The sequence below is a fragment of the Dryobates pubescens genome, chromosome Z (genome assembly GCF_014839835.1).
Source record: "Dryobates pubescens isolate bDryPub1 chromosome Z, bDryPub1.pri, whole genome shotgun sequence".
Classification (NCBI taxonomy): domain Eukaryota; kingdom Metazoa; phylum Chordata; class Aves; order Piciformes; family Picidae; genus Dryobates; species Dryobates pubescens.
Genome location: NC_071657.1, coordinates 128,142,349 through 128,155,462, shown reverse-complemented (window position 1 = coordinate 128,155,462; position 13,114 = coordinate 128,142,349). Strand labels below are relative to the sequence as shown.

At 39.3% G+C, this 13,114-nt stretch overlaps 1 long non-coding RNA gene across 1 annotated transcript in view; it reads right to left on the bottom strand.

Annotated features, from left to right (window-relative positions):
• LOC128899515 (uncharacterized) overlaps positions 1 to 12,646 on the bottom strand; it is a 132,730-nt gene extending 120,084 nt beyond the window's left edge. The window contains exons 1-3 of the long non-coding RNA XR_008463117.1: positions 12,534 to 12,646; positions 6,081 to 6,194; positions 3,549 to 3,642 (exon numbers count right to left, since the gene is read on the bottom strand). This is a non-coding gene — a long non-coding RNA (uncharacterized LOC128899515). The remainder of the gene's footprint in view (positions 1 to 3,548; positions 3,643 to 6,080; positions 6,195 to 12,533) is intronic.
• Between the last annotated feature and the right edge of the window lie 468 nt (positions 12,647 to 13,114).

Here is a 13,114-nt window from a genome sequence, read left to right as displayed (position 1 = left end):
GATGCTTCATTACCTTTTTTCCCATACTCCTTAATTAATGTGAAATAAAGCTCAGTGAATTACTGGATTAAGCAGCTAAACACAGCTTCTGCCAAGAGTGCTGAGGTGTAGTGCAGTCCAGGAAGGGGTGTTTGCATCTGCCTTTTCCTGGCCTCACCTGTTAATGTTTTCCTCAGAGAGTACCTCTCTATCCTCCTGGTTGGCAGCAGGAGTAATTAAAGATTCTGAAAACTACCAGAGCAGTTGCCGTCTTTTTTGAGTGCTGTCAGGCACTGCACCCTCTCAATCTTGTTCGCATTCTTCTGCCCTGTGTGAACTTTTGCTGTTGCAATGAGGGAGACCTTCTCCCTTGATGTGGCCCTTTGCAGAAGAGCAGCACTAGATCACTGTGCCTGGGCCTCACGGAGACACCCAGTTCCCAAAGAAAGCTGGACACCCCAGAGTTAAGTCTTCATGATTTGTCCCAAAGGTTTTAATATCCTTAAGACACTCATTACAAAGATATGCTTGGCAACTATGACACTGAAGATTGACTTTCAAAACCCCACCTCTCTGAAGGTTTTACACCTATGCACAGTGTTCAGCTTTGACCAGGACAGGGAAAAATAAGTGGGAAACTAACTTCCCTTGATTTCATCTGAAGCCCCACAAATGCAGATGCAGAGGAATGAGCAACTGCTTGCAGAGATGCTTTGGGATCTGGTGCCAGAGATTAGCCTGCAGACCCCCACAAAAATGAGCTCCACCCAATGTACAGAGCAGCCCTAGTAGGGGCACAAGAGTGGCAGGCAGACAATTAGGACTTCAGCCAGGGTAAAAAGCTGTGCAACCACAACCACAAGCACCTCAGATTGATTCATCTACAAGTTGGACTGGAAAGACCAACAGGGAGAAGTGAAGGAAGGCTGCAGAGGAACATCAAGCAATGAGATGTTCCACCCTGGCTCTTCCATGAACATTTGTCCCATTGTTTCATACAGCTGTTTTCTATAATGCTGCTTTGAAAATTGGTACCTTCCTACTTCTGAGAGAATTTGTTCACTTCATCTTTTTACTGGCAAGAGCACTGTTATTGCTTTTCATTCCTGCCAGCCCTGCAGAGTCACCTCAACACTGAGGAGGTGAACCAGAGTCTATTTTGGCACAAAGCAGAAAGAACACAGCTTGATCTCAGATCCCAGGGTGAAGTTTCAGTGCTGGCAGTTAAGTCATGATTTTATTTGTAAATTAAAAGAGGTCAACATGAAAGTCATTTGGGGAAAAAGAGAACAAAAAGCAAATATGGAACCCTACCATGCCATTTATAGCCTCTTTATAGGTGAGGGCACAGTTTATGTAATGCAATTTGAGTTATAAATACTATGTTTGTTTGTTTCAGCCCAAAAGCTGTAGCTCATTTAATTAAGAGAATGGATGTGTTTGTTTAGCTTATTGCAAAATTTATCTGTAATGATAATGCATGGAAAAGTCACAACAGTGGCAGGGGAAAAAAATAGTAAAGAAATAAAGCAAAGTATTTCCAGTAAGAAAAAAAAAATCTGAGGAAAAATGTGAATTTGACTTTGGAGTGCAATGTTAAAAAGGAACCATTTGCACCAAGAAGTCTGGGAGAGAGGCTTAGTCATTTTCTACATCTGCTCAACACTCAGGGTATCCCATTCCCGTAGCTGATGTGCAATGCATACTCAGCAGTAAGCCATACAATAATATATTAATCTTTAATCCTCACTTATTTCAGGCACCATTGAGGAGGAATAACTATGTGATTTCAAATAGAAGTGTTCACTGCAAAAAAAAAAAAACCAAAAAGAAGAGAGAGCCATTCTTTTTCAAACATTGTAATTCAAAACACCACGTAAAATATAGAAGAAAAAAACATGCGTCATGCTGTCCAGAAATCTGAGGTGGCTTCACTGGAAGATTTGTGGTGCTTTCCTGAGTCAGGTAAATGCTGTTATTTATTTTTTACGAAGCTGATGTGAAATATTTTTTCCCCCCCTAGGGAAAAAAAATGTTTTAAGAAAAAGAAAACATTAAACATGATAAAAAAATCATTCATAATGTCAAGCTGTAACACAGGTAACAGACCATTTACACCAGGAGTATGGAAGGTGCAGGAAAAGGAAAGGAGAAATGCACTTCTGTGAGGTAAGGTTAATGAGGCAAGGGGATGTGATGTGATTTTTAAAGAATGGATCCTCCCAGGGAATATCTCTAGTAACATGTATAGCAGGATGTCATGAGCTATTTCCACGGCTCCCTAGTGTGGCTGCTGTTTCGTACCGTAGAGAAGCAGGAGGTGGGAGAGTAACAGGGCTCTGCCCCTCAGATCCAGAGATCAAGGTCCAAGCTCTGATCTGTACCAGTGCCAAAGGCCACTTTCAACAAATGCAGTTATAAATAGAAACTTGTCTCTTAAAGCCAGGGACTCAAAGGCAGATGAATGTGATGCTGGTCACCTCACACCCAACTGTCACTAGTTACAGAAAATTATATACTTCAGTCATGTTTTCTTGGAGACCCACATGTGCAGACCTTTGACTCATTTAGCCACTGACTGTGGAGAGTTTACTGACCTAGTTTTACATCAGCAGGGACAAGTGATGTTGCAGATAAATGCCTATGATAGTAAATCACAGAAGTCTCAAGCTAATATAGAAAAAAATCAAAGCCAAGGTAGCTAGGCTACCTCCATAGCTTAAACTAAACTTCAACTGCTTAAACTAAAGTAAATGTACAAACCTGGATCTAGATTGTTACTGGTTTATAATAAGTTTTGGGAATATCATTATCACTATGCTCTGAGGACACAACCAGCATTTCCTAGTTCGGCCATCTGGCAGATTTGTGATGGATGTACAATAGATTTATCAGCCAAGTGAAAACCAAGTCCAACTGGTACTGAAACTGAAATGGAAACAAAGGGCACTCTCTCCACAGAGGAAAAAAGAAAGGGAAAAAATAAGAACAATAAACATGGAGGCAAAAAAACCAGCTACAGAGATTACAGAGGTGTTTAGCAAGGAGGGCTAGAGATTTCTAGTAGCCACAGTACAGCTTGAGTATACCAAGATAACTGTGCCTCCACAGGATTACAATTACATTATCCCTATGCTGAACGTAGAAGCAGTCCAAACTAAGCACACTAAGCAGCTTAAAGAAACCTTTGAATGATTATAAAGGTGTAAATTGTCCTGCAGCTTCTGAGACAGGCACTGTTCAGCAGGGCATCACCAGTGTCAGCTGAACCATCCCTTCTCACTGGAGCAGGAGCATGTTTTGCACCAATGGGCAGTCACAGCAAGAGAATAAAAATCAGAGTTTGCATACAACTCCTGGTGCCCCACATCTGGGAGGGAGATGACCCATCCTAGTAGTAGTCTGGGTTGAATACCCCCTAGCCCCAGGGGAACAGAGCCTTGGCTGCCACCAGAAAGAGTGCACACATTCTGGGAGATACAGAGCCAGACTAGGTGCTCCACTCAGCAGTACTCAGACTGCAAGGCAGAGAAATGTGTGCCCACAAAACACACCACAGCCAGGCTTACCTCGGACCAGGGTATATCAACAATTCACAGCAACACCAGGCACCATCCATTCTGTTGCTGTGCATCATTCCTCACCCCAAATATAAATAACCTTCTGTGAAAGGAAAAAAATAGAAAACCAGCAGGGAAACAGTGCTGAAATAAAAATAAACTACATCTGAGGTGGATGCACTTCATCAGCAGATTTCTAGATAAGCTTTTTAAACATTTTCAGTGAAGAAATATGTTAGTTTGCAAGAAAACACCTATTTTGTTCTGATGAAATGGAGACACGCTGATTGACTATGAGGGTTTGGGGCTTGTTAAAATGCTTTGAGGCTTTAACTGCACCTCTGCCTCTGCTACCAAAACTATTCAGAATATATTTGAGGATTTTGTATTTTGGTACCACAGAGAGAAGACCCTTCTGAACCTTCTAATTTTGGTGTAGCATGAATTCTCAGAACCGATGAAGGGAGCATGCCAAGGTAAAAAAAAACTCATTCCCTGCTTAACAAAGAGGAAGAATCTGGGGACTCCAGCACAACATCAGAGACTTTATAGAACACAGCAGGATTTTTAAGATTGTAACTTGAGTGGAGTTGGCAATTTCTGTGAGCCCATGAGAGGTATCTAAGAAAAATAAGGCCTTTGTCTGTAGGATCAAATTCACTGCAGAGAATATTTACTCATTCAAAATTCATTAGAAATCTGTAAATTTGAAATTAAAGCTGTTGGTACGATAAGCCAGTAATAAATGTGAACAAATGAGGTAAAGCAGAAGAAACAACACTCATTAGTGTAACTTCTAGAAGAAAAAGCACAGTTTAAAACCAGTTAAGTCAAAGCATAACATAAAGATTATGAGAGTAGTAGGGATGATAAACACTACATAGGGAGAGGTGGGAAGATCATAGCCCTGGAGCTGTGCACAATTTCCAAGTGGCTCACATGATGCTCCTGTGTTCAAGCTATGGTTCATAAGCAACAGATTAAAGGCTTTGGCAGGTGACTTCCAGGCAAATTGGTCAGCATTGAAGAAAGAAACTATGGGGAAAACTTCAGGTGGCAAACCCATAATACTGGTTGTTTTCTTTAACAGTCTCTTCAGCTAATGCAAGAAAATGAGTGTTCACCTTCTACAGCTGAGACCTGGAAAGAGGCAATACTGTGGCTTAGTACCAAGTAAAGACCAAAACAGTTGTGAAAACTTCTCCTTCCAGGAGTAAATTCTGCAATGAATGGCTGGGTAAAGTATAAGACAGATACATCAGTACAAGTTTGATGGCAGAAGGCTTAGGAACCCACCAAATACCATCGGAAGCTGCTTTAGGCACTGCATAAGTGATTTAAAGTTGATGCATATGAATAGGCAATGCCAAGGATTTTAGTTAAGCTGAAGGCAATGGTACATCAACCCCAAAGCTTTTAATTGAGATATTGAGTGATATTTCATAAATTAAGGATCAGGCCTTCAAACTAAAAATACAAAAATTAATTCAATGGAGAAAATACTTATATGAATCATAGGAAAAGGACTGAAAGGATGGAAACACTTAAGGTTTTTTTAAAAAAAAAGACGCAGTAACATTGTAAATAGAATAGACTAGACTAGACTAGTCTAGACTAGACTAGACTAGACTAGACTAGACTAGACTAGACTAGAATAGAATAGAATAGAATAGAATAGAATAAACCAGGTTGGACGAGACCTTCAAGATCATCACATCCAACCCATTATCCAACACCATCTAATCAACTAAACCATGGCACCAAGCACCCCATCCAGTCTCCTCCCAAACACCTCCAATGACATTCTGTTGAAGCAAAAGAAAGAAAGCTATCTTGAATAAAAATAAATTGAAAGGACACATATTAGCTAGTTAAATTTAGAATAAAAGTAGGAGTAGAGTGGTAATGAAGAGGAAACAGTCATACATCTAAGAGTGGGCTGCAAGACAGTTCAGACAAAAACCTATTTCCAAACTTGACTGTGTTCATGTTAGACTGGACATTAGTTTAAAGAAAAAAATCACAGAAAGAGTGGTGAGGAATGGGAATGTGTGTGTTGAATCACCAACCTTGGCTGTGTTTAAAGGTCATTCAGATGTGGTGTTTGGGGATATGGTTTAGGGGTGAACCTTGTAGTGTAGGGTTCTGGGTTGGCCTTGGTGATCCTGAGGGTCTTTTCCGACCTGACTGTTTCTGTGATTCTATAATATCTTATGGTGAAGAGTAGTATTTTGCAAGATCTCAGGCTATCAGAAGGAAGAGGCCTGAAAATTATACATAATTCTCCCAGATTAGTAGGGACTGCAAGGATTCCCAGTGACATTTCAGAGGAGCTTCATTAATATGTTTCACCACTGGTTTTGTCATTGTGAGTTGAAGAGTCATTTAAACTCACACTTTGAAGCCAAAATCATGAAAACAAAATTCAGTAATAAATTACTCATTTGCATACCATCAAGTTATGTGGCTTTTTTTTTTTTTTTTGTTCTACTTTGTGGAAAAGCATTTTTTAAACTCAATTTGGAGTTGTTAGCTGTTTACCTGATATTCAGCTGTGTTTCTTCAGAAATGTTTGCCGTATCTTAGAAGCAGCATATCTGCAATGTGATGCAGGGGTTGCTATGGTGAGTTCACATCTCCTGTTTAATACTGTACCTGAGTAAATACACATTGTAACAATCTCTGTTAGAGGTGCTATTAGTAATGTCAGCATTTCTATCGAAAATACTTGTTTTCCTGTTGCACCTTGGCCAAAAGGCAAAGAAAACTGCCCCTAGATCAAATCCGTAGAAGTCTTTGCACTCTTCTGGTGTATTTTTGTTCACAACTTCAATCACACAAAAATCAAATAAAAATCAGTTTGCTTGCTTCTTTTCTTTAGTAGGTAGTGATTTTGGTGACAGTTTTGAGGCTTTTGATTTAAAAAAATCTTCAGAAAAAATTTGGAGTTAGTTTTCTTTTCGTTGCTCTGGTTGGTGCCAATGGGCATTCAGTCAGGCATTAACTGCTTTTCTTCTTTCACAGCCCTTCTACAGTGTCAGACTGGCATAAAGAATCTTTTGTGTAAAGGAGAACCAGGTCTTATCTTTTGTATTTAATGACTCAATTTAGCTAAATGGCAGTCGCCACTGCATTCTTCTTGAGCAATTATCTGAGTCACTCTCCAGCGTAAGACATAAGAAAGGAGTGCATTGCTGGAAGTAATCAAATGCATTTATCTTTTTGGCACATATTTATTTTTCTAATTATCTACTTTGAAAAGGAATAAGTAACTTTTGGAGAATATTTTTCTCTATTAGCTCCCTTGTGTGTGTCAGGATAGCCGTTGCGCTATGTGTTTTTATAAATGTCTAGGCTGACCTAATTAAATGTTTTCCTTTCCTGATTATGTTGGGGTTTTTTTTTAATGACAACAATTTTTGGAGGAAATGTCTATATGTGACAAAATCCCTTATATGAGATAATAATATTTTGGAAACAAAGCTGCTACAAAAGTATTTCTAAATCCATCTATTTTTATTCAAAATTGCATATTAGTCCAGTTCTGGGCTCCCCAGCTCAAGAGGGACAGGGATCTACTTGAGAGAGTCCAATAGAGGGCTACAGGGATGATTAAGGGACTGGAGCACTGCCTTATGAAGAAAGGCTGAGAAACCTGGGGTTTTTTAGTCTGGAGAAGTGAGGACTGAGAGGGGATTTAATAAGTGTTTATAAATATCTGAGGGATAGGTGTCATGGGGGAAGGGACAACCTCTTCTCATTTGTGCCCTGTGATAGGACAAGGGGCAATGGATGTAAACTACAGCACAAGAAGTTCCATCTCAACATGAGGAAGAACTTCTTTAAGGGTCATGGAGCTCTGAAACAGGCTCCTCTGAGAGGTTGTGGAGCCTCCTTCTCTGCAGACTTTCAAGAACTGTCTGGATGCACTCCTGCACAAGCTGTGCTAGATTCTATGGTCCTGCTCTGGCAGGGGGGTTGGACTCAAAGATCTCCAGAGGTCCCTTCCAACCCTAATATCCTGTGATCCTGTGATGCTGTATTTTAAAGACCTAAGTGGAAAAGTCAAAATGGTAAACTAAAGAAACACAACCTTTTCCAATTTGCCTGTGAGGTCTGATTATTGCACTGGAATTTGTATATGTGATTGCCCGTGGAGCTTGTGAAGACTCTTTTTAAGTGAAACAGTTTCTTCTGTGCTTCTTCTGTGTCAACTGGTAAGAGTGGATACTCATTACTGAACTGGCTGAACAGTGTGGCTGAACAAATACATATTTTTTGTAAGTCAGGAAGAACACAGTTGGGTGGAGAAACTCAAAGAGATCACAAATGCACATCATTAGCTGGTAATGAGAAAGGAAGGCTATTTTTTGATAATTTACTCCCATAGTCAGAAAAAGAGAGATGTGATGTGTTTCAGATGTTGCTCTGACATAAACTATAGGGGCTGGGGTTTTGTGCAGGGGTAAATCAAGGCCCTTCATGATAGACAAAGTCATACAGATCTTTGAAATAATGTTGATGGAGTTTTGGGGATGACTTCAGTTTGTAAATGCTCCAATATTTCGACATTACTGAATAGCTTGTTTCTCAGTTTCTGCAGTACCTTATGATAAAATAGATCTCAAGCTCCACTTAATCATGTATTACAGCACTAGGGGATGGAAACTAGAATCAACATTTTCATCTTTCTGCTCTAAGGCTTTCTTTCCAACCACAAGCCAGTATCTAACACTGCAGTATTAGAGTCAAAATCTTGCAACACTAAAAATTGAGAAAACACTTTCCACTAATATAAACAAAACAACTGAATGTGAAGAAAACTACATGTCTTATGGCACCTGCCTCTGAGCAGAATATGAACAAAGCATGAATCTATCCACTTTTCAAAAGAATTATCACCGTGATGCCCTAGTAATTGATCTTGTTTAATTCATTAATGTCCTATATGTATATTTTCCATGCCAGATCAGTCACATTCATTGATGTGCAAAGAACTTCTTTTAAGGCAGCCAGTCAGTATATTCTTTCTTATTCTATCTCTTTTCTTCTGCATTAAAAAAACTGCAGCAAAGAATACTGAAAGGAGAGGGCTAAGTTATATTACATATATGACCAGAAAAAGACAAAGGTCTTAAGTTTAGCTATAAAGCCAGGGGAAGTTTAGGCTTGAAGTAAGGAGAAGGTTCTCCACAGAAAGAGTTGTTAGGCATTGGAATGTGCTGCCCAGGGGCATGGCGGACTCACCATCCCTGGAGGTGTTCAAGAGGGGATTGGATGTGGCACTTGTTGCCATAGCTTAGTTAGTCATGAGGTCTGTGGTGACAGGTTGGACTTGATGATCTCTGAGGTCTATTCCAACCTCATTGCTTCTATGATTCTATGATTCTATATACATACATACGTGTGTGTGTGTGTGTGTGTATAAAAGTTATATATTTAAGGGTCTTCATCAGAAAACAGTTTTTAGACCCCAAGGGTGAATACTCATGTAGTATCATGAGAGTAAAGCATGGCAGCTCTGGCAGTTTCATTCATGATAAGACAGAAATGAGATTTTCAAAGAAGTGGATCTCAGAAAGCAGCATCTCAGGTATCTTGACAAAAAGCACCACCAAACGGTGTGATACACCAGGGCAATATGCTAAGTGCAACCTCCCACTTTAGGAGATCAGTGTCTAAGCATTGAAACAGTTGATACTTCTCTGGTTTCCTTACAGACCATACCAACCAGAACACATTTGAAGTATAACCCTGAAATGATAAATGCATGGATGGAAAGACCTACAAAAGAATACAGAATACAGAATTAACCAGGTTGGAAAAGACCTTTGAGATCAATTCCAACCTATCACCCAACACCACCTGTTCAACTAAACCATGGAACTAAGTGCCTCATCCAGTCTCTTCTTAAACACCTCCAGCGATGGTGACTCCACCACCTCATAATCTTGGTCTCTGCTTTAAAAGTAATACATGCAATGAGGCACAATGGGTTAATAATTTTAAGTTCACCATATATTTTCATTGTTTCTGTGATAGCTCTAGCACTTTGTGGCAAAATTCACTGGTGTCTTAAGATTTACATTGTTACCTTCTTCATTCTCATATGGAAAATTTATCAGGTAAATCTGTAAATGTGATCATGTGTTACATCTTTACCAAAAATCTAGTAGAACACTAGTGAGCCACAAATTCCAGATCTGGAAAACCATGCAACAGACACCTTTGGTACATAATCTGATATAATTTTAGTCTGTTTCTTCAAACTATTAACACAAGAAAGATTCCAAACCACAATATGATAATTTTCATCACTAAAACAAATAGACTTGAATTGACTCAAATAGACTCGAATGGAATGGAATGGAATGGAATGGAATGGAATGGAATGGAATGGAATGGAATGGAATGGAATGGAATAGAATAGAATAGAATAGAATAGAATAGAATAGAATAGAATAGACCAGACCAGACCAGGTTGGAGGAGACCTTTGAGATCATCGTGTCCAACCTATCATCCAACACCATCTAATCAACTAAACCATGGCACCAAGCACCACATCAAGTCTCCCCCTAAACACCTCCAGTGACGGTGACTCCACCACCTCCCTGGGCAACCCATTCCAATGGCCAATCACTCTTTCTATGAAGAACTTCTTCCTAACATCCAGTCTGAACCTCCCCTGGCACAGCTTGAGACTGTGTCCTCTTGTTCTGGTGCTGGTTGCCTGGGAGAAAAGACCAGCCCCAGCTTGTCTACAACCTCCCTTCAGGGAGTTGTAGAGAGCAATAAGGTCTCCTCTGAGTCTCCTCTGCTCCAGGCTAAGCAACCCCAGCCACCTCAGCTACTCCTTATAGGGCCTGTGTTTCAAAGCCCTCACCAACTTTGTTGCCCTTCTCTGGACACGTTCCAGCGAGTCAAAATCTTTCCTGAACTGAGGGGCCCAGAACTGGACATCAATAGTATTATCCAAGTGTGTAAAGCTCAGAGAAGGGAAAGATTCACCATCTTGTCAATATTTTTAATTTCACTTTCACACAGCCTTGTGTGAAATATCAGATCCTAGATTATATCCTAGAGAGTTCAAAGTTTGAAGGAAGTTATAAACATAATTAACAGTTATATTAAGAAATGCATTAAAAATATTTAGGAGCTCACATGCAGCTTTTTAGCCAATTAAAACATTCTACAAGCACTAATGGATTTTCATAAAATCATTGTGAAATAGGGAGGAAGTTATTATCACTGAAATGAGTATTAGGCCTTGTAAAGCATGTTACATGTCACTAGCCCTGGAGAGTTCTGCAGGTATTAGTAGTGAAGATTACCATCTAGTCTTAATAATTCATTTGATGATTTACATTTCATTGTCATCATGGACAGTTTCTCTGTACACTATTAAAGATGGTAGAGTTAGACCATTTTGCTTCAAGGTTATCTTTTCTTCACAGTAGAACCAACATTTTGTAACATTGTAAGAAAAAAAAGATAACATCTCTCCTCTTTCCTAACAACTCATGACCTTAATTTGCAGAACACTTTTGAGTCCTAATGTAGCTCATTTTCTCCTTTATTTTTTTTTTCCTGATTAATTTATTCAGCAATTTGAAAGTCATATTTCAGAAATTAGTGTTAAAGGCATTGCAGAGGAGGTGAAAAGACAAGCTAAGTTAAAAAGAACCAGAAAATTTGCTTATGAAATGAAAAATTGAAATTTAAGGAACAAACCTTTGCTCCTCAAGCCCACCCCAAGTCATGTTAGGAAGATGTTTTTACCATTCTGCCTTTAAACCCGATCAGAAACGGAGAGGTGCAAAATGGCTAGATGACACAGGAATGTGATTTTTTTAGCAGTTTTCCTTTATAGAGGGAAAAAAAATCAGTACATGATAAGGTTACTCAGACAGATCTTACTTTGCCATTAGTAAGAGCTTAGCCTGAATGAGTATCTCAGGATTCAGTCCATGTTTCTTCTCTCTGTTTTATTGCCTACAGACACCAATGCAAGTGAAGACTCAAAGAAAACAAAAAAGTGGCTGATGGACAGTTTCAGTTTTGTTTGAAATAGGTATCGCAGAACTTGCACACATCTTAACATAGTGACTCACCTCGTACTTTTTTGTTTCCATTTTACTATGGAAAACATCATTTCTGCTTTGAGAAAGTTTGGTTTTGTGGCATTAAGCATAGCATTAAATTAGCTCAGACCTTCCTCAGTGCAAGGGTGAATTTGATCACATGTATAAATACTGCCCACAGTATAAATACTGCCCACAGGAGTAGAAAGAACACTGGATCAATTCCTTTTTGACAGTCTACATTGCTGACCATTGGTGGAATAGAAGGCAAGTGACAATACCCCAGCCATGGTTGCAGAAACAGTTCCAAGAGAAAAGTAGCACTATGAGAACTTTTTTCAGATTGCTGAAATGTTGAATGACTGAAAGAATTCCCTTCCAGACATTGGCAGGAAAGAGGCTAAACAAAACCCAGAGTGGAAGTGGGACTGGCTCAGAAGACAAACTGCCCTCTAGATCAAAGCGCTGAACTTAGCCCGGCACCTGCATGACTGAAAAAAATCTGTTAACACTTGCTCTTCAGGATGCTGTGTGAAATCAGTGATAGACAGTTCAGCTGCACACATCAGAAAACTCTTGTTGTCATTCTCAGTTGTTTACAGTTTTAATGTAAATCTGAACAAAGATCTGAAACAAGTCATATATCTTGAACCGGACTAATATTCTCTATACAATAATTCTTGTCTCCCTCTTACCAAACCAGTGAACCTAGAGTAGCCAGCTCTTTAACATCAAGCCAAATATGGACAAGAAGGAATTCCATATACCAACACTTCTAGAAATAGAAGTCTATTCATTTCCAAACAGAAATGTCAGTGAGCAGTACACACAGGCATTGCATTTGTACAGGAGTATGGAAGTTTCCCACCTTCCTATTTAAACAGGGCTATAGAAAGTGAATTTCTCACTTACCACATAACTCTAGTTGCAATAACAAAACAAATTTTACATTCTGGGTCTCCTTGTTTCGCTGGAATGAAGGTGGGGAGAAATCTAGCTCAGTTCATCAACATGTTTAAATAGAGCCTTTGAGGAAGGATTCAGAAGCAAATATGTACCGTTGCACTGGGCAGCTGCTCTTGCAGATTTCCAGTTAAACAAACATCTATTGCGAGGTATGTCTCGTAATGAGGTTGTTTTCTCTAGGCTTTTTCTAGGGTCATGGTCAGCACCTGGGAATCGTGGTTTTCAGATTTACGAAATTGCTAATCGATATTTGTGCAAAATTGGGCAATAGTATAATAAGCAATGATGGTCTGTGAATGTTAAGGCCTGCAAAAGTAAAGTGTTGCTCTCCTGTCAACTTCTGAATGCCAGATTTTGCTTCAAACTGTACTTAGAGTCAAGCAGAGTATGTTAAAAGACTTCCAACATGTTAAATAGTTTTTTACATTTTGGGGAAAAATTATATAGAAACAAAATATAAATACAGCTCTGTTTTTGCAGTGTATGTAGAGGTATTGTGTGTGTATGTACTACTTGTATACATCATT